Source organism: Cavia porcellus, unplaced genomic scaffold, assembly GCF_034190915.1.
Source record: "Cavia porcellus strain 051 isolate PalLab524CR breed Dunkin Hartley unplaced genomic scaffold, mCavPor4.1 scaffold_35, whole genome shotgun sequence".
Classification (NCBI taxonomy): Eukaryota; Metazoa; Chordata; class Mammalia; order Rodentia; family Caviidae; genus Cavia; species Cavia porcellus.
The window spans coordinates 1,061,415-1,082,471 of record NW_026947518.1 but is presented as its reverse complement, the minus strand read 5'-3'; the positions used below and the strand labels follow the sequence as shown (position 1 = coordinate 1,082,471).

The 21,057-nt window shown below is 44.9% G+C and overlaps 1 protein-coding gene across 2 annotated transcripts in view; it reads left to right on the top strand.

The window, feature by feature from the left end:
- The window catches only part of LOC134474689 (zinc finger protein 709-like), a 167,143-nt gene extending 147,332 nt beyond the window's left edge, over positions 1-19,811 (top strand). For both annotated transcript variants that reach the window (XR_010045564.1, XR_010045563.1), the window contains 3 exons: positions 10,355-10,514; positions 10,985-11,059; positions 19,340-19,811. The gene's annotated coding sequence lies outside the window, so the exon portion shown is untranslated. The remainder of the gene's footprint in view (positions 1-10,354; positions 10,515-10,984; positions 11,060-19,339) is intronic.
- Positions 19,812-21,057: the final 1,246 nt, after the last annotated feature.

The following is a 21,057-nucleotide window of genomic DNA, read 5'->3' as shown; positions in this document are numbered from 1 at the left end:
TGTATCATTTATTTGCCATTTTCTTTTGCATTTATGGAATCTTCTTGCATGAGATTTTATGCCTCTGCCATTGTAGACCAATTCATAGGCATTATTCCCATGTCTTGTCAAGGGCTAGTTTATTTACACAACATGCAGAGCACTTTTGTCAGCCTTGTTTCTCCAGACCTGTGCATTTTCAATCATTTCTTCAAAGGAAGCTAAACAATTTAGTTAGAGAAAACTTCAACTGTGTTGGTGTGCTTCTGTGTGACTTCCTTGCTGCCAGACCTGAAAAAGGCAGTGAGTTGGACCTGCTGGTTCGTTATCCCCAGAGGGAGATGCTTTGCACAGCTGTACCAGGAAGGGCTGCTCATTAATTGACTGGCCACCCTGACATCCAAATGTCCTTTCCCCAAGCTGGTCTTGGTTTTGGGAAGCATTGGATTGCAGTAGAGACTCCCTGTTCACTGGCTGGTTCTTGGAAAGCCTTGTGCTACCATGAGGTTGTCAGTTCCTAGACTTCACCTCTGTGGCCCTGGGGCCAGTTAGTTCCAGCAACCATGCACAATATCCTCCAGGTAGCTCTTCTGTACACCCTCTATGTGGAGGCTAGGGAGGGTCCCAGTTCCTTTCTGCTTCAAACAAGTACTGTGAATCAAACTCTTGAAGAGAAATCTTGAAAAGTTGTGCAAGTTTCTCTCTGGGAGAAATCACTGTTCTTAGCCCTGCATGCTCCAGCGACACCAGTGTGTAGCTCTGATGGGAGCTGTGTGTCAAGGTTCTGCTCTGCACCCCATAATTTCATGTGTGCTGTTCAGCATCTGCCTTAGAACCTGCCATCAAATTGGGACACAGCACATCTCAGGGATCTGTCCCCTGCATGCTTCAGCTTTGGGAGGCTCAATATTTTCTGTACTTGTTGGCCATGTATGATGATTGCCTTTGAGTTAAAAGAATGCGTCATTTCTCTCATAAAGTGTACTTTTGAGACATCTTTCACACCTGTAATAACAATCATCTATCTGAATATTGATTGTACAGAAAAGTTTCCTGCTGTGGTCTTTACATTAGTCTTGTTTCTGTTTTTCAAATGCCATGTATCAGAACTTTCAATCTCTGTTTTGTCACTGAAATCATGGGAAAGCTTTTCCAACATGAAAAGATAAGTATATACACAATTGTCTCTACATTTTCCCTGTAGACTTTGTCTGTCTGGAGTTTTCTCTTATTTCAAAGAGCAATAGCAGCCAGTCTCCACCAGTAATGTTTGGACAAACAGAATCTGATGCATTGATACGAAAGACTCAGAGTAGCTAATCACATCGAGAGAAATGTTAGAAGCACATGGGGACTAGCAGGAGAGTACAGGGCTATGGATGGGTCCAAAACAGCAGAAAGCTGAAACTCGACAGATGTGAATATTGTACAAATTGGCGATGTGCTTATGATAGGGCTACTGAGTTGAACATGTTGAAACTAATAAAATCTTAACTGTTAATTTAAATTAACTTAGAGTGTAATGTTTAGAAGAATTACATAAGAGTAGAAATGCAAACTGAAAGAAATACAAGGGTTACAAGGGAAGGGGAGGGAAAGACAATACTTTACAGGACTTGGCCTTATGCAGAGCTCAGGATGTCTACCATGGTGCCAGCAACAGCCCCAGCTCTGAAATTCATGAAGTGCTGGTACTGAACTGGGCATAGCTTTCACATTGATCCCAGAGCTGGTGAGGTCACTGGAGGTGGAGCTCATACAAGCTCAGCAAATAGGACTTGAGCTCAGTCAGGTACGAGCCCTGCCTCAGAGAAGGGAGAGAAATCACCAACTCTCCTTGATCCTTGCAGGCCCCAAAGCCTCCCAAGGCCTCTCAAAGACAATTCTGTGCACAAATCCACCCGAGAAAAGTTTCCTGTTATGCCTCACCCCACTCACTTGAACATGCCTCATTGTTGCAGAAGGCCCCAAGTTTGAGAGTCTTTCTGCATGTAAAGTTACACATGCCCTCCACAGAGAATAATAGAACAAGGCCAAACCTTGCTCACTGTAGTTCTCATCTTCAGTGAGTTCAGGTTGTTCCAAAAGACTCAGTTTAATTTGGACTGGGTGTCCCAACTTGGTAAGCAGCACCTTCCAGGCGTCAGTAAAGGAAGCACTGGTCCTAGGGAGGACAATTGTAAGCAGCAGTATAGGTCCAGCCTCCCTCCCAAACTGCCCTCCCAAGGCATCCTGTGGAGTTGGACACCAGCCTCTTGCTCCAGCTACCGAGTGCCCAGCACCAGCCATCACTGTGCCCTGAATGGGGCAATGCTGACTCAGGCAGCCCTCATGTGCTAATGGAAGTCCCTGGACAGTGCTGTGACCACCTGTCCTCCATTCTTCAGGAAGCCTGAAATGCATCTCCCTTTCCCGACCTCATGGCATGTTGCCTCTGTGAGAAAGAGAGTGGTGTATTCAGTGTTACTCTACTCATGGGTACTCTACTGGGTGCTGCTCTCTAACTATCTGAGAAGTGCAGATGGAGTGTGTCCTGCCTGCCTTTCGTTCATCCTCAGTTCATATACTGATGCATCACTCCATTCTGTGTGCCTTCCCATGACATCCCTCCTCTATTTTGTGTCCCCATGTACAGAGGCCAGGAACATAGTCTATAATATTGGTAGTATTTGGTCCAAGTTGATTGTGAGCCTGGACAAAATGAAAGCACAGGAGACCAATGGTTGCATCTGCTCTTGGCATTATTCATGGTCAGTGCCTGGTACACTCATGATTTAAAGCATCCTCTAGCTCCTTCCATGATGTCTGTGTCCTCTGGTATCCCCCAGAGATTACTGCTCTGCATACCATAGAAGCCCATGAAATGATTCTCTGGTGTCCTTCACAGTGAAGAGAACAGCTTCACCGAGGCAAGGGCTCCTTGGTAGGAGGCAAAGTTTCTGCATAGGAAAGAAAAAAGAGCAGTGTAGCCAGGGTGCCTTTTCTGAGGAAAAAGACGTGCTCCTTCTGACTTCCTATGTAAACCTAGGTAAAACATGCACTATAGAGGTCATACTGTTATCTGCTTGCTAGGGACATCATCAGAGGTATCAGATGACATTTGTGAAAATTGGCAGCTGGTATCCCAGGTACATAATGTATAGAAATAGAGGAGAAATCTGGGAAGGGTTGGGATGGAGGTGAATACAGTGCACACTGGGCTGGTTCCTCCTGCCTGGTTGTGGAAATGACACTCACCTCTGGACATGTTTTCCTGGTGGCATCGTGAGGAGACAGAAGTTCATCAGTTTGGCCATCCTTATGTTCCCTAAGCAATGCAATTGCTTCTATGTATTGGCATTTTAGCCTCAAGTGCAGAAAGTTATTGACATCTCATAGAATGACCCCTGGGTACAGCCTGGAGAGAGATAGCAATCAACCATGTTCTAAGGGTGGTCAGCCAGACTATAGCAGTAGATTTGGAGTTGGTTTTTTAAAAATGCCTAGAGAAATCAGTTGAGGTTTGAGTCTCTATAATCCCCATGCTCTACCAGACTAGGGCAAGAGGGTCACATATTTGAACCCAGACTAAACAACTTAGCTGCACAGTGAGACTTGGTGTCAAATTTATATTTCAAAAACTAAAAGGAGCTGGGGATGTCACTCTGTGGGAACGCCCTCAGTTCAACCCTCCTACATAAATACAAAACTTATTACATTGTGAAGAAGCTCAATCAAGAGGATTCTACAACTATCTTGGGGCAATATGGAAGAAAATTCCCCTAGGAACCTTAAGCCCCAATTGTCCAAAATGGTCTGAGATTCAGTAATTTGTAAGAGAAAGTGAGTCAAGTTGTAGGCAATGTTCATCCATCTTCAAGAAGCAGAGGTGAGGCCATGTAATGATGTTGTGCTGTCTGCTGAGATGTCATGGGGATGCAGTGTCCCCATGGGAACACCACAGCTTGCAGAGCTGCATTTGCCAGAGGTCATCATGAAGCTCTGTGCCTGGACAATGTATATGCAGACCCATGGACAGTAACTGGTCCTACCAAAGGTTCTATGACCATGACTGAAAAATTCCACTGTTAAGAATCTAACACACAAAATGAGATTTACAAAGGTGGTTGCTTCCTATTGCATAGAGCTTGACAGGACTCTGTCTCCACATCCTAGATGCAATCCATGAGGAGCTGTTCCCTGAGACACACTCCCCACCCAACAGTTAAAACACTCAGGCTGTCCCTAAAATGAGACTGAAAGAGTAGCACCTAGGAGGGAGGCCACTGTTCCTGGGTGGAACAACAGCCACTATGTCCTATATTATTCACTCATATTGCATTGTGTATTTAACCATAATATGTATTTCTTGCCCCAGAAAAGAATACTGGATAATTTACTGAATCTGTGATTGACTAACCAAGGACATTAACTTAAGATTCTGACTTCTTACAAAAAAGCAACATTAAAAAGTCACATCCAGCACCCTCTGGCTCAAGAGAAACTTGATGGTATTGATGTGGAAAATGTAGCAGAGGTAAATTATGAGGACATAAGATGAGTGGTGGCTGGGATGGAGCAGGATGGTGAAAAAAAGAAAACACCTTTCTGTACAAAATTGAGGAAAATGTTCTGGAAGTGCACAGTGGTGAAATTTGCAAAACATTGAGAATACACAGAATGCTACCAGGCTGATTATTTTAAACATGACTGAAATCTTAAACTTTATTTATATTAGTTCCATCACTACCATACCTCTGGGAAATAAGGGTAGCAATGAATACACTGATAAGTAAATCTGTAAGAGAGGGGAATGGCGGGTGTGGGTCAAGGGTTCCCTGCAGGTAGAACTCAAGAGATGACTCCTGCTGGGGAGCCACCAGGAGGTCCAGCTCTGCAGCTGGTGGAGAACTGAATCCAAGTGCTCGCTCTTGCTGTGGGGCCAGAGCTGGTGAGGGAGCTGCAGGTGGAGCTGGCACGAGCTGTGTGGGTGCAAATTCACCATGCACTGGAATTGCTTCTGCAGTTGCAGGAGGAGAAAACATCACTGATATTCCAGGTACCTCTCAGGAACAAACCTTGCCACTGCCTCTCAGAGGCAGCTGTGTGCATGAACACAGCCCCAGTAAAGCCTCCCAGTCTGCTGCCCCAAAATGACTGTTGAGGGGCTCATGTTCCTGGGTCTCCCATCATCTGGACACATTGCTGATTTCCCTAGGGCATTCCCTACCCTAAAGGCCACAGCCCACATCCCAGGGCTCCTTACCTGTGACTTAGGCTCCAGGGTAGTGGGAGGCTCCAGATGGTCCATGAGAAGCTTGGCCTGGGTAACCACCTTGGAGTTCAGCTGCAGTGAGGAGTCAAGGACAGGAGATGTGGACCTGAGGCAGACAGGGAGGCAGCAGAGTGAGAGGTCTTGCCTCTCTTCACACACTACCTACATAAGTAACCTTAGGGAGGGCACCTGGACCTCTAGCCCAATAAGGGCAGGATCCGCTCCCACTGTATCCCAAATACAGTGTGGCACTATGGGCCTTGGGAGCCTTGAGAGGCTGACAGAATGCTCCATAGGAGGCAGTCCTTGCTTATTGGTATGACACCACTCCCTTCCTCAGGGAAGACTGACATAGTGTCTCCCTGTCCTTTCCCACTGCATGTCAGCTCAGCAAAGGCAAAGACTGATATCTGCCATGTTTTTGCACTCAAGGGCTCAGGACTGGTGCTCCATGAATATCTGAGAAGTGAAAGGTCATCAGTGTCTGTACTGCTTTTCTGCAGTGTCTAGGTCAGGCAGACATCTCTTGCCTAGATCTCTTTGTCTTTGTACAACTCCTCCTGCATGGTCTGTACCCACATCTAGGGAGGCCTGGGACCCAGAAAAACTGCTTTGAGATGAACAATGTGTGTTCTACTGCCAGTGCTGACTTTGTGACCTCCAGAGAACATCAAAACTCAAAAGGGCAGTGTTTGTACCTGTTTTGCTTACAGGACCATGGACAATACCCAGAAAAGTGTGTTCACACAGGGTGTATTCATGTGTATTTGTAGCTTGATGACATCGGCCCACTTTCCAATGATACCTATGGGCATGGACACTTTGCCATCCCCAAGAATTCCTGTCCTGAGCACACCCCGATCTCCAATCTCCTTTCCAATGAATAGAACAGCTTTCCACAAGTGTGGGTCAGTGGGGAGGGGGTGGAAGGTCATCCCTGGGAATCAGCATATCCTCTGGTCTTCATGGGGCTAAGACCACAGCTGTCACCTTCCCATGGAGCCCCCATTTCCTCCTCAGTTACCATGCATTCTGTACCCACTCAGCACCCCTCTTTCAGTGTTTTAAACTGAGGTTCAGCTGCTTGCTCATGGCCACGACTTGAATGCACAGGTGGCCAAGTTCCAAAGGGCTTCTCAGGTAAGAACTTACCTTCCCAGTATCTGAACTTTTCCTGGACTCAGTGTCTCTGAGTGGCTGGTGGTTGAGCCTAGGAATAACTGTCCTGGGCTCCCTCTTATCTCTGGGAGCCTCTGGCCTAAGTCTGGTTAGTCCTGGCCTGAGCTGCCCATGATGGTTGGGTGTTTCCAGGTGAGCTTTCTGAAGCATCTGGGACTAGTGAACATCCTCTCATATGTTCATAAGTCATGTCCAAATTTTCCTTATGGCTCCTTACAATTGCTTCCTTCTATCCTAAGCAATGCACCTGCTTTTTGTCTCTGGGAATCACTTTGTATTTTCTAGAGGTGACAGGTCTGTGACCTCTCTGTGACCACCCACTATACAGAGTGTTTTTGTTTTTGTTTGGGGGGAGCAAGTAGAGTTTTTTCAATCCTCATAACCATGTGAGGTTTCCCATGTGCTGCTCCCTGTCAGTGGTGGAGCCATCACATCCCGCTGTGTGAATGAACCACAAATCCTCATGCGTCCATCAGCTGAGGCCTTGTGTATTGTTTCCAGGTTTAGTCTTAAAAATAAGTTTGCTGCAGTCATTCTTGTGTTTGTATAGCTGTAGCATTCATTTCCCTGGGGAAGATACTTAGTGTGAAGTTGAATATTTCATGCCTTGAATGTTTAACTGTCTTTCAGAGTAGTTCTTCAAAACAGAATTAAGATTTCTGTCTCTTCCTGTGAGTATTTTTAAACCCTGCTCTTATGTTTTTCAGTCTTTTGGGGTTGATTTTATAAAATATACCTAAGAAAAGTTTATTTCTATTACACAAAATTCACCATTTTTTGACTTTGGTTAGAATTTTAAAGGTGGAAATAACCTCAAAATACGGTATATATGCACATATGTAAATCACATATAATTTTAATATCACAAAATTTCTGCTATGTGATGAGTAATATTCATGGTCACCTTCATGGGCTTGAGAGCTGTCCAAGGGATTAGTAAAGTGTACTTCTGGGCTCATCTGTATGGGTCATAGTGGAATGACGCTAGGTACTCCATCTGGTCTCTGGCCCCTTCCTCCCTCGCACTGTGCCTCTATTCTGCTTCCTGGCCACCATGAACTCTGCAGCTTTGCCCCATCACACCCTCCTGCTGTGGTGTCCCTCCCTTGGAACCAGGCAGGACTGACTCCCCTGACACCATAAGCCAGATTAAACTTCTCCTCTTCTCGCTGTGGGTCTTGGATTCTACTAATGGGAAAGCTTGACCAAGACAATTGTTTTTATGTTTACATATGTGCTTCAACCTACAGAGCATTTATAGAATTTACCATAATTTCACCCTTACTTTCTACTCAGATGTTGGATTGTTTTCAATTTTTTCCCTTTTAAATGAGATGTTCACAAATATGCTGTTAAATGTGGTCTTCCCTGATTTAGAGATTTTGTGACTAATGGAACTGTATTATTCTAAAATGTAAATATTTACCTACTTTTATAATTCCATTTATATGAATACCCAGAACAGGCAAAACCTTAGAAAGCATGGTAGTGGTCTGTGGCTGAGTGTGGACAATGGAGAATGACAGTTTAATGAACCTAGGTTACCACTGGGGATTGTGGAAGTGTTCTTTAACAGGCATAGTGAAGGTCTCACAGCCCTGAGTGCATGAAATGCCACTGAGCTGTGTGCTCCAGGACAGATGCTGAATTTTAGATTGACTTTTACCTTAATAAAGAAAGAACCACAGATAAGGAGTCTCCCTACCCCTGACTACAGACCTGTAGAGTGGGAGCCCCCTGAGGACATAACTGGTCATGGAAACATTTCTCAAATGGTTCTTCTTCTCCCTCCTCTGCCCAGAATGAAGGGATCAGAGATGTGTTACTGAGTGTAGGTGAAAAAACAAGTGTGCATGGTCAGGACACTGGAGGCTTCAACTGAAAATTTTGTCCTTTGAATGATATATGGGATGTGTGTTATGATCAGGACCCGGGAGCACACTACTCATCAAAAAGTCAACAGAGAGTCACAGAAATGTCCCTGAATCCACTCATCTCTTCTGTCCTCTTTATCATCTCCTATCTATTGTCTGAAATATGTTAAAATCAGGCAGGACTGACTCTGCTGAAACTATAAGCTAGATTAAACATATCCTCTTCCAAGTTGTGCATCTTGGATTTTGTGTTCTACTAATGGGAAACCTTGACCAAGACAATTGTTTTTATGTTTACATAGGTGCTTCAACCTACACAGCTTTTATAGAATTTACCATAATTTCACACTTACTTTCAGGTCAGATGTGGGAATTGTTTTCAATTTTTTTATGCATTTAAATAATGGGCTGTGTACAAATATACTGTTAAATGTATTCTTCATGATTTAGAACTCTTGTGATTAATATATTAAATTTTTGTCAAATGTAAATATTTACTTATTTTATGCTTCCATTTGTATAAATATCCAGAAGAGGCAAATCCTTAGGAAGCACAATAGTGGTTCATGGCTGAGCGTGCAGAATGGAGAATGACAGTTTAACGAACCTAGGTTACCACCTGGGATGGTGAAGGTATTCTTTACCAGGCATGGTGAGGGTCTCACAGCTCTGAGTGCATGAATTGCCTCTGAGCTGTTTGCTCCAGGACAGATGCTGAATTTTAGATTGAATTTTGCCTTAATAAAGAAAGAAGAGCAGATGAGGAGTGGCCCTAACCCCACTACAGACCTGTAGAGTGGGAGCCTCCTGAGGACATCAGTGGTCATGGAGATCTTTTGCAAATGCTTCTTCTCCCTCTGCTTAGAATGAAGCCATCAGAGACACGTTACTGAGTGTAGGTGAAAAATCTGATGTGCACAGTCAGCAGACGGGAAGTTTTAACTGTAAATTGTCTTCTGAGTGATATATGGGATGTGTGTTATGATCAGGACCCAGGAGAGTATTACTCCTCAAAATGTGAACAGGGTTTCAAAAAATTGTCCCTGAATTCACTCATCTCTTCTGTCCAATTTATCATCTCTTATAGACTGTTGAAAATATGCTAAAATATGCACAACACAAAATCCACTAATTTTGTCAGTGAGTTAAGAACACTTACCTTGGGCAATTATCAGCACCGTCCCTGCTCCAAAACTCTGTTTCTGAACAGAAACTGTGAACCCTCCCAACAATAGCATCATTTCACTACCTTCTACTCCTAGAAATACCATTATACTGTCTGTCTCCATGAAATGGACTCTTCTGGGCCATGACATATTTGCAATCATATAACATTTCCTTTTCTCTCTGTTTTATTTCCCTTAAGATAATATTGCAGGATATATACATAGCACCTTTTGTTCATCCACGATTTGGGGTTTTTTCCCCATGTTTTGGCTCTTAGGAATAATCCTATTGTGAACATGGGAATGCATGTATCTGCTTGAGCTCCTGATTTCTGTTAAGCTGTATAAACATATTTAGAATTGTTCAATCATAGAAAGCTTCTATAGAATTTGGAGAGGACAGCTATGTTGTTCCCTACAGCAGTCAGTCCATTTTACAACCCCATCAACAGGACATGTGGTTTGGGTTTCTCACTGAGATCCTGTAGACCAGCAAGCAGTCACAGAATCTAATCAAGCTGCTGTCCCTGATCCTTGGTCTGCAGAGCCTCAGACTACACTCCACGTGATGGGTTTGTGTGGCACATGAGGCAGTAGAAACAAAGAGGGACTGGATCCAAGCCACACCCAATTTAGGGTCAGTTCTGCAGTGATGTGAACTCTTTAGAGACTGTCCCCTTCTACACCATGGAAACCAGTAGCATAGTGACCCACACCTTGCAACTCCCCACTCCTCAGTGAAACCCAGATGCCCCACAAAGCTGAACCTTTGCAGGGTGAGTGTGTGGATGATCCACCTTCTGTGTTTTAGGGGAAAGAGCTAGATGAATCAGGTGTTGCTACTACAAGTTCAGCAGAGCTCTGATTGGCTGTGTCCCAAACTTGGTTGTTGACTCTCACAGTTTCCAGTGAACTGATGTTCAGGCTGGGATCTGCCTTGCATGAGCTGATGAATTCAATCCTATTTGAATGCTCTGTCCATGCCTGGGACCCCAGTGAGTGCCAGAGACCAGACAGGAAACCTGGACATGGAATCCTCACCCTTCAGGTCTCCTGGATCAGGTAAGGGAAACCTTTTAGAGAACAAGGGCCCATACTGCAAGCCAAAACCCACTTATTTATTGCACTGCCTACACTGTAACTAGATCTGATTAATGAACTGAAGTTTTAGTTTAGAAAAAACTGCTCATCCATTGACATATTTTGCTTGAGAGAAAAACACAATCACAAAGCCTTCAATGATACAACCTTTTATTGAAAAGTGAAGGTTTGCATTTGGTATGCTTTCACACAATTAATGTTATCTTGGCTGTTGCATGCACACTGATAGTTTGTCAAAGGTTGGCTCATACTGCATTCATTTCAGAGCAACTCATGCAATACTCAAGTCATCTGTTGGTCTGTTTCATGTGTCAGATTTAATATAATTCAAAGCTGAAAACAGTGGCCCAAAAGCATAAGATGATCCACAGTAACAAATGCAATCACCAGTGTTTTCATTGACTTAATGGTTTTTTCTCTTTTTGAGACAGAGTCTCACTATACAGTTCAAGACGGCAATCTACCTGTGAGGAGAAGAGACCAGCCAGGAGAAGGAACAAATGAAGGTGAGAAACACGGAGCCATGAGAAGTAAGATATCTACAGCTACATGAAGCAGGTCATAATGTAATGGCTTTGTGAATGAGTTAGTGTGTAAATCTCGCAAACATAAAGATAAATGAAAAAGTCAGACCCTCAAGAAACACAAACTGTAAGAGTACATATATGGATATAAATGAACATGCATATGTATAACTGATAAAAACAGGACAAACTAATCACTGGATAGGATTTATCTTGGGGGAAGAGAGAAGAAGCAGCCAGAAAAGAGCATAAAAGGTGAATGTTCATTTCATTTATGAAAATTCATTGAATTCAACGTTTTCCTTTATTATTCCTTGTTACCAAAGCTTCATTTTCCCTGCTGCCTTCCTACAAAACTTGTCAAACTTGACTCGCTGCTCCGCCGCCACCTCCTGGCCATTCTGTGAACTACAATGCTGGACTAGAGAGGGCTCCTGGTGCAGTTAGGCTGAGTGAGGGGGATGCTGGTAATACTTTTTGCAAAAGACAAAGCCAGCCAACCAACCAAGCCCTGTCACTGTGCAAACATCACTTTAGGGATTTTGTGCAAACAGCATCTCTCTGATCCAAACCCTCATGTGCACACAAATGGAGTGGGACAAAGTCACCAACGTAATCACATTCCTCTGGTTGCCATCTCTCCTACGTACACCAGATCTCACCTACAACTGTAGTTTAGTATTGATGACTACAGTTGTACTACTGTAGTCATCAATATGATAAGGTGTCTTTCTCACATGCTATACCATATAAAACCCTACATCCTTGATAAAAGAAATATATTTGATATACCGTGAGGTTACCAATAATTAATTTCAATGCCGTATGAAAACTTTGTGTACATTTACTTAGATTTTACACTTTAGGCAAAATTTAGATTTTTTAACAGACATCTGTAGAAATCTAATAAATTTAGGATAGAGCATTAATGACTATATATATATATATATATATATATATATATATAGTTATTAACTAATACAATTATATCTTATTTATGCAATAACAAAATGATTATTTAATAAATTCCAGTAGATATAGATCAAACTTTAAGTACCATGACCAACTTTAAAGAGATGTTGAAATATTTTACTGCTGTTTAACCTTTAGATGTACACTGTGTGACAGAGAGCACTTGTTATTTTTGTATGCTCTAAACATATGCAGTCTTAACTGTACCTGAGATTCTCCTGATATCGACAAAAATTGTCCTGGGATGGGCACAGTACAACAAACCATGGAAGCAGTAGGCAGCTAAACCCAGGGCTTTTCTTCACTTAGTTCATTCAGGAAGTTGCCACAGTCTTCTGTGCCACCACTTTGGGCCCCATTTGTGTTGTCAAGAAGTTTCTCACAATATAGGGACCTTCCTGAAAGAGGCAGGTGCCACTGTGAGGGGTTCACCAGTGGAGGACAGAGAACTCTACATGCACCTAGGAAAATTAGGGATGTACAGCTGCAGGTCAGGGTCAGATCAGGCAGCTGACAACACTAAGAGTGAGCAGCAGATGGAAGGGAGCTGCTTCCTGACAGCCTAATGGAATGCTTCCAGAGGGCAAGCCAGGCTGAACAGGCATGAGCTGCATGATGGTGGAGGATGAGGAGCCAATCAGATGTTAAGGGTGATCAGACATCAGGGATGGAAGCTTGTGGCCAACTGCCTTAGCAGGACACTTGCTAAAACTGGACAATGCAGATATGAACACAGAAGCCAAAAATGAACTGAGAGTGAGAAATATGAAATAAATATAGGTGAAAAATTAAAATAACACTGAGATTCCACCTCACCCTGAAAAGAATCTTTGTGTCAAGAAATCAACCAATAAGAAGTGCTAGAGGTGTTGTGGGCAAAAAGGAACCTTCTCCACTGCTGGTGGGGGCATACACTGGTGCATCCACTGTGGAAATCATTGTGGAGATTCCTAAAAAAACTAGGATTGCTGGTCCCATTTGACCCAGATATGGATAACAGATTAACTTAAACAAGATTAACTTCTGGTCACGCCAGGGACTTTGTGCTATACTAGGCCATATGAGTGTTTGTTCTGGAGGAAGTTTTACAAATGCATTGTGTTTATAAAGAATGCAGAACCCGGAGTCTCAGTGGAATGCTGCTGGGACAACACAATTTGGTTTGCAAAGATATGTCCAGAGGACTGGTAATGTGAAGGCCAGGTATAGCCAGAGATGGTTCCTGGGAAATCCCAGCTTCAGGATACAAATGTATCCAAAGTTACAATGTCTTTTTTTCCTTCCAAGAAACTCACTGAAAAAAAATCCATTGTCTTCAAGATAAAATAAGGCCTTAAACTGGGCCTTCTTTTGCCTTTTACCTAGAAAATGGGCCATTGCCTGTTGCCTGTAACTTGAGGCCCTGCCTTCTATAGATTCACAAACTGCACAGATTATCATTCGCAATAACACAGAAGCCGCCCAGCCCTAGACCATAATGGGCCTCATTATCTGAGCACATGCACTCTGTTCTGACTGCCTGCATCTTTGAATCTGCTTACTAAATTTACCTGAAGCTCTCATAGGGTTACATAGCAATTCTCCTCCATGACAAGACTGGAATATCTGCACCAGGCCCAGGATGAGTGGAGGTCCCCATCTCCTCTTTGTGGAGACTTCTCAGACACTGTCAGGTGACTAGAGGATCCTGACTAGGGTTTGGGCAAGGAGAGAATAGTTGTGAGACATGAATGCAAGTGACACATGTCACTACCCACTAGAAGCCTTAAGAGTCAGGGCTGTGAAAGACAATAAAAGAAAATCAGGAAAGCTAAGACTTTCTGAAGTAAGTCAGGAAATGGCTACAGGACAGTATGCAAACCCGCTGAAGGTGAAACTGAAGGATGTTCCTAGACTTACAGAACGAATGAACATCTTCATCTCCTCCTCCAACACCTCTCACCCAGGAACATCCTTGTTAGCTAACAGTCAGATGCACATGTGACTCAGGAGTCTGTGTAATCATGGAGCTGTCTCTGAAAATCACTCTGGGAATCCTCTACAACAAACTTCACTGCATTTGTTTTATGGGGCTGCCTTGAGGGGGTACACCTCGATTGCAATAGAGTTTACAATGTACCATATCTTTAGACATCTATTTTTTGTAGTTGATATTGAATAATTAGTAAAAATTCTTTTTCCTCTGCTGTAAGAATTGCAGGGTCCCACTGAGGGGAAGGAAGTGCAGGTGACATGAGTTGGACACCACTGTTGGCCCCTGAGTGATGCACACATGAGAAACGCTTCTTGTTTGTGTGTGTGAGGCTTTGGATTGTAATTGTCCCTCAGCAATCCTTGTGGCTTGATCATCAGCCTGTGGCACCTCTGGGAGGCCAGCATGCAAGAATGTAAACATAACAACATATACAGAGGCTGAACGATAAAGACACAATTTTCCCTGACTGCTGCCTGCTGCTGCTGATGTGCTGAAGTCTGCCTCCCTGCTGTCATTGGGGACTTCACAAGCAATTAACCCCTTAGCCTCATCCTCTCTGATAGATATAAAGGCAAGGGAGTAAAGTTCCCACCAGCAAAGAGGCGGTTCTGAGTAGGATACCCATGAGGGAGCCTTTATCCAGAAGTTGTTAATGGATTTAGAAAAGAGCTACCCTATGGAAGACTACCTACTTTTCAGGGTTCAATCTATGTATTGTTGTGGGGAACCACTCAGACTGATTCACAGTTCAGTGACATCTAAAGACAACTGAGAACATGACCCTGTTTGTCTGCACAGGCACACAGTGGGGTACAGTTATATAACCATGACTTAGCACAGATGAACTCCTGTTGGGAGCCGCGTCTGTGATAGTTCGCCTTACTTGGCGGACGTGAGGCCTGTAGTAAAGAGTGAAGCCTGAGGTAGATTGCCCCTCCCATCGAATATGTTAGTTTCCTGCTTACCGCGTAAACAACCCGCTCAACAATATAGTCTGCCTAGCAACTGATGATGTTAGCCAATCAGCTTGCCTTGCTTACTTTAACATGATTGGACACTGTATCCGTATATATACCGGTGCCACCCCTGGGAGGAAGTAGAAGCCAGGTAGAAGCCCGGAAGTAGAAGCCCAGAAGGAGCCGCGGAGAGCGGACCGATAGAGGCTTCGGGGCAGACTGAAGCACAAGAGGAGCCGCGGAGAGCGGACCAAAGGAGGCTTCAGCTGGGAGAACCCAGGGCAGGCTGTACGGAGAAGAAGAATAAAAAGAAAAGGTTGTCCACTACCAGACTATGTCGTGTGTCCTTCCTGCCGGCCGGGAGCGGACATCGACATTTGGAGGCCCGCCCGGGGACTGATCACCCCCGCGACGTGGAAGTGGACAACGCTCCAGTACAGAGCTGCGAGACAGGTGAGTTGGGGATAAGCCTGGGCTCTGGGTGGCGCGCACCTACAGGGCTTTTAGACTCCCCTCAGGCTCACGCGTAAGTGGCGGATTTTTGGGCCTCACGCGGTGAGTAACATATTAAAAAATGGGAAACATGCTAGGTAGCGGCACTAAGAGCGAGGGTGGTTGTGGAGAAAGCTCTCAAGAGCTTACAAAAGTATGCAGGGTATCTGAGCAGGCCCAGTCAGGGAGCTCCCGAGAGGGGTCTGTCAAGGGGAACAAGGATGCTAAGGAGGAGGACGGGGCTCTAGCCTCGGAGTCGTCTGACTCCGAGGACGAGGGAAAGTTGAATGGCAGGGAGGCCAAAGAGACTAGCTGTCAGGAGCCTAAGTCGCTCCATAAGGAGTCGGGTCTGCGGAGGAGTAGAGAGCTCCTGAGTGCGCCCCGGCGCGAGAGGGAGGCAGAGCCTTCCGCCCCACCTTGGGGGCCGTTTCCGGAGGCGATCCCTCGCCGCGGGGCGGCCGCCCGGGAGCTCCCTTCCTCTTCGCCAGAACAGGAAGTGATGCACGGGCCCCCATTTTCCGCCCAATCACGGCCGTTGTTTTATGCTCCGCCGCCGGCGGATCGGTATTTTCACAGGTGGCTTTGGCAGGGGAGACGCTTGTTTCATGAGGTACATCCACCACCTGGGATGGATAGTGACCCCTATGGGATATTTCCTGTACAAGTGGCTATAGGCCAGGGACGCAATGTACGGGAGCCTTTTGAGATAAAGCAGATTAGAGAACTTAAAAATGCAGTTACAACTTTTGGGCCGACTGCGCCTTACACCATTGCCATGCTGGAGAATCTGTCTTCTGGGCCCCTCACCCCCGCGGACTGGATTCAGCTGGCGGGGGCGTGTCTGCCCTCGGGTGGTTACCTGGATTGGCGAGCCTGGTATGCAGAGTCCTCTGCAGAGCAGGCTGAGAGAAACGCCAATCGGGGAGACCGGGGGTGGAACAAGAGAATGCTTGTGGGAGAGGGTCGGCGCGCTGATGGTCAGACTCGGTTCCCCGGCGCTCTCTGGCGGGGAGGAGATAGAGAGCCATCCGCTCCGCCCTGGAGCTCTTTTCTAAAAGCGGCTCCCCGCCGAGAGGCCGCCACAGGAAACCCTCCCTTCCCTCAGCCGGCACAGGAAGTGACGCCCCGTTTCACTCTGTCGCGACCGCAGTCTTATGACGTCGCGCCGCTGGGCAGACGGTATTTTCATGGGCGGCTACTCTGCCGAGCAGGCTGAGAAAAACGCCGGTCGAGGAAAAAGGGGCTGGGGATTTAGCTCAGCGGCTTAAGCGCCTGCCTTGCAAGTGTGCAGTTGTTAGTTCGATCCCTGGTACCAATAAAAAAAAAAAAAAAAAAAAAAAAAAAAAAAAAAAAAAAAAAAAAAAAAAACGAAAAAGATAAAAATAAAAAATAAAAAATAAAAAACAAAAAGGGGGAGTAAACCCTCGAGGTTTGATCCCTGGTGATGTTTGGCAGATGGACATCACACATATACAGGAGTTTGGGACTCTTAAATATGTTCATGTTTCCACAGACACCTGTTCTCGCGTCATATTTGCAACAGCAGAAACAGGTGAAAAAGTGTCTAATGTGATCAATCATTGCCTGGCGGCTTGGGCCGCATGGGGCAAACCAAAAATATTAAAAACTGATAATGGACCAGCCTATATAGGCAAAGCTTTCAATGAGTTCTGCAAAATGATGGAGGTTCAATTAAAACATGGTATCCCATACAATCCCCAAGGTCAAGGAATCATTGAGAGGGCTCATAGAAGCCTCAAAGAAATTTTACAAAAACAAAAAGGGGGAGTAGGCCAAGGCCTGGCCCCAAAGGCACGATTATCCATGGCACTATTCACACACAATTTTTTAAATTTAAATAATGATAATCGCTCCCCAGCTGTGGAGCACTGCAACCCTTCCCCCAACCATAAAGGGTGGGTGAAGTGGAAAGATGTCCTGACAGGACAATGGATGGGCCCGGATCCGGTAATCAGCTGGAACCGAGGCGCGGTTTGTGTTTTCCCACAGGAACCGGGACGAGAACCACTGTGGATACCGGAGAGACTGACACGGGCAACAAAGCCCTCGACTGAAGATCAGACCTGCCCTACTGGAGATCCATCACAGACCAACCAACAAGATGAATAGAAATAGCGGTAGCCCGAAATGGACAAAAAGATCCTCAGGCATATGCATGGCTTGCTCGATTGGCCCACGACCGAGTCTAGATATGGCGGGCATCCTTCATTCTCCTCCATAAGGTGACAATACACAGCAGGGTAGATGAGTCAATGACGGGTAAGAGCGTGCCTCCCCAGCATGACTCGACCTAAGCCAGGCCCTACCCCATCCTGCACGTAAGCCGCTGGACTGTTAGATGCTGCCCAGGTCTAAATTTCTCTCCGAGGGGATTTCTTTACGGAGAGGAAATGAGTGCAAGCTTGTGTGCATCCAGGTTCCGTCCAGTTTGTGCCTGGCCCTAGAAAAAGGACGAGGGCCTCAGGGCCTTGGCAGACCATGGGACGGCCGACCAGGGTCTAAGCCAAGGACCTACGGTGGGCCTACGCATAGGGCATAAGCCTCTGCACCCAGTCCAGGAAGGGCTACGATGCGCACATTCATAAAAAATAAAATAGGGGGAGATGTTGGGAGCCGCGTCTGTGATAGTTCGCCTTACTTGGCGGACGTGAGGCCTGTAGTAAAGAGTGAAGCCTGAGGTAGATTGCCCCTCCCATCGAATATGTTAGTTTCCTGCTTACCGCGTAAACAACCCGCTCAACAATATAGTCTGCCTAGCAACTGATGATGTTAGCCAATCAGCTTGCCTTGCTTACTTTAACATGATTGGACACTGTATCCGTATATATACCGGTGCCACCCCTGGGAGGAAGTAGAAGCCAGGTAGAAGCCCGGAAGTAGAAGCCCAGAAGGAGCCGCGGAGAGCGGACCGATAGAGGCTTCGGGGCAGACTGAAGCACAAGAGGAGCCGCGGAGAGCGGACCAAAGGAGGCTTCAGCTGGGAGAACCCAGGGCAGGCTGTACGGAGAAGAAGAATAAAAAGAAAAGGTTGTCCACTACCAGACTATGTCGTGTGTCCTTCCTGCCGGCCGGGAGCGGACATCGACAAACTCCCATGAACAGGTTAGAGCACTACTCAAGAATGTAAAGATGAGATAACAACCTGTGTAAGAATTATACTTCAAGAACAGTGGTTCTCTGCTCTGTTCCACTCTGCCTACCACTGTTGCTGATGTCTTCAACATGTACATTCTCTAATTTTGTGACCTCACCCAACAACATCTTCATTGAGTCCACAAAACAGGCCAACAAGTGTTCACACAGTGCCCATGCACAGCCCATGTACCCTTCCGCCAATGTCCTGCATGATCATGCTCTGGACAGTTCCCAAAAACCTGCAGGACAGTCAGCAGATGTTTGTGTAAGGTCGCTGGAAGTTCACAACTCAGCAGGCTCCATTTTGGACTTCCTGACTCCATTTTGGGGCTGCTGCCCTTAATGCCTGGCAGAATCCTAATTCCTATTTCACTGATTCCTGTTACAGTGATGTAAACCTAAATTAATCACCCTGGAACCACATCTACAATAAATCATTGACAAGAAAAGGGAGGCTAAAAAATGTACCAAAGATAGTTACCTCTCTACATAGAAAAAGAGCAAATATTTCTAATTTTTCCTTGTTTATTGTACTTTTTGAAATATGTAAATATTACCATAATTATCAAAACAGTGATTGAGATACAAACAAAAAAATAAAAATTAGAGGATTCAATGATGAAACTTCAAAGCTCCCCAGCATGGTAACCTGATTTTGACCTCTGCTGACTCCTACTGCAGGACCACCCATTGTGCTCTTGTTTTCCTTAGGGAAACAAGAGCCTTGTTCTTCATCCTTGATGGCGAGAGATGCAAGGCTGAAGAAGATGCTGCAAAACAGTTTCCTCTGGCCACCTCTAACTCATGAACACCATGGAAATGCAGTTTCTCACCTCCGGTCTCTATACTGCTGCTAACATAAGTGATCATTTGTAAGTGAGAAAACTAAGTGTGGAAAAGTGAGCAGATCTGTTCAATGTCATTTCTACAATAGGAGAGTCAGCATGCAGACCCTGTTCCTGGTGTCTGGCAGCTACCACCCTGCCATATGAAGGTAGGGGATCTTTTTTCTATAGTACATGACTTGGGGGGAGAGGACCTTTTATCAAATGATAGCGAGCTTCTTAGCCATGGGCCTCTTGATTCATGTTCCACATGCAAGTGTGTGAGCCTTGAATATGGCCAATGATGATTTCCCAGCAATCACTGCACTCCTATTACCTGCAACGCCCCAGGTGCATGGGATTAGCAAGGGATTAAGCAATGCATGCATTAGCATGTACCTGCCCACATGCTTTAAAATTTGTTCCATCTCTTTTCCTTTTTACACATTATAATTATTGATGCATACTAGTTGTATAGAGTAAGGGGATTCATTATGATATTTTCATATATGCATATACTGTGTATTGGTCAAGTTTGTCAACCCCTCTCCTATCTTCTCGCTCTCTTCCAACTCTCCTCCCAGGCCTGTGTAGCCCCTCTTCTACTTTATTTTTTAGTTTCCACATATGAGAGAAAACATGCAATATTTTTCTGTCTGAATTATTTTGTTTAACATGATATCCTCCACTTCCCTGAATTTTTCTGCATATGACTGTATTTCATTCTTCTTTATGGTTGAATAGGGTGTGTGTGTGTGTCTGTGTCTGTGTCTGTGTGTGCATGTGTGCATGTGTGCACATGTGCATGCCACGTTTGCTTTGCCCATTCTCTTGCTGACACATACCTAGACTGATTGTTTGCCTTGGTTATTGTGAATAGTTCCTCTCTTGCACCTATCTTGCTCATTAGCCATTGTTGTATAACAAAGCATTCCCAAACTCAGTGCTTTATTGCAAAATTTTATAATTGGCACTCAATTTTCTGGTTTTACTAGGCTCAGTTGCGTAGTTACAGTGTCCTGTCAAGTAACTTCAGTCAGCTTGGGGCTAAAACTGCAGTACATTCCCATGGCCTAAAGTCCAGCAATAAGAAAGGGAGGACTGGAACGTATCTTGAGGGTAGAGCACTTGCCTAGCATGCAGGAGGTCCTGAATTCCATGCCCAGCATGAGATTGTATAAAAGCTTACAATTGATTTTTAAGACCATAGGGAGAATGGAACATGGATAGAGGAGCATTATTTGCTATAATAAAGCAAAATAAATGACAATCTTAGTGCCTACAGAGGGGAGACCTCATTTCACTGCAGAGCCTTGGAAGCAGTGAAATTCTGTGTGATACAAATCTATAATTGTGTGCTACTGCTAGTTTTCTTTCTATCAACAAGAGTGCACCATTCTTGTGTCAGGCATTGAGTTGAGAAACACTGATTACCAGTTGTGTGAGTTACTTTTCATTGGTTGTTGAGACAAAATACCTGATACCCAACATGCAAGAAGGAAAAGTTTATTTCTTACAGGTCAGAGGTTTCAGTCCATACTTAGTTAGCTCCAAGGCAAAGTGACATGGTTGAGAGGAAGCAGTTAATCGTGCCTGCAAACAGCA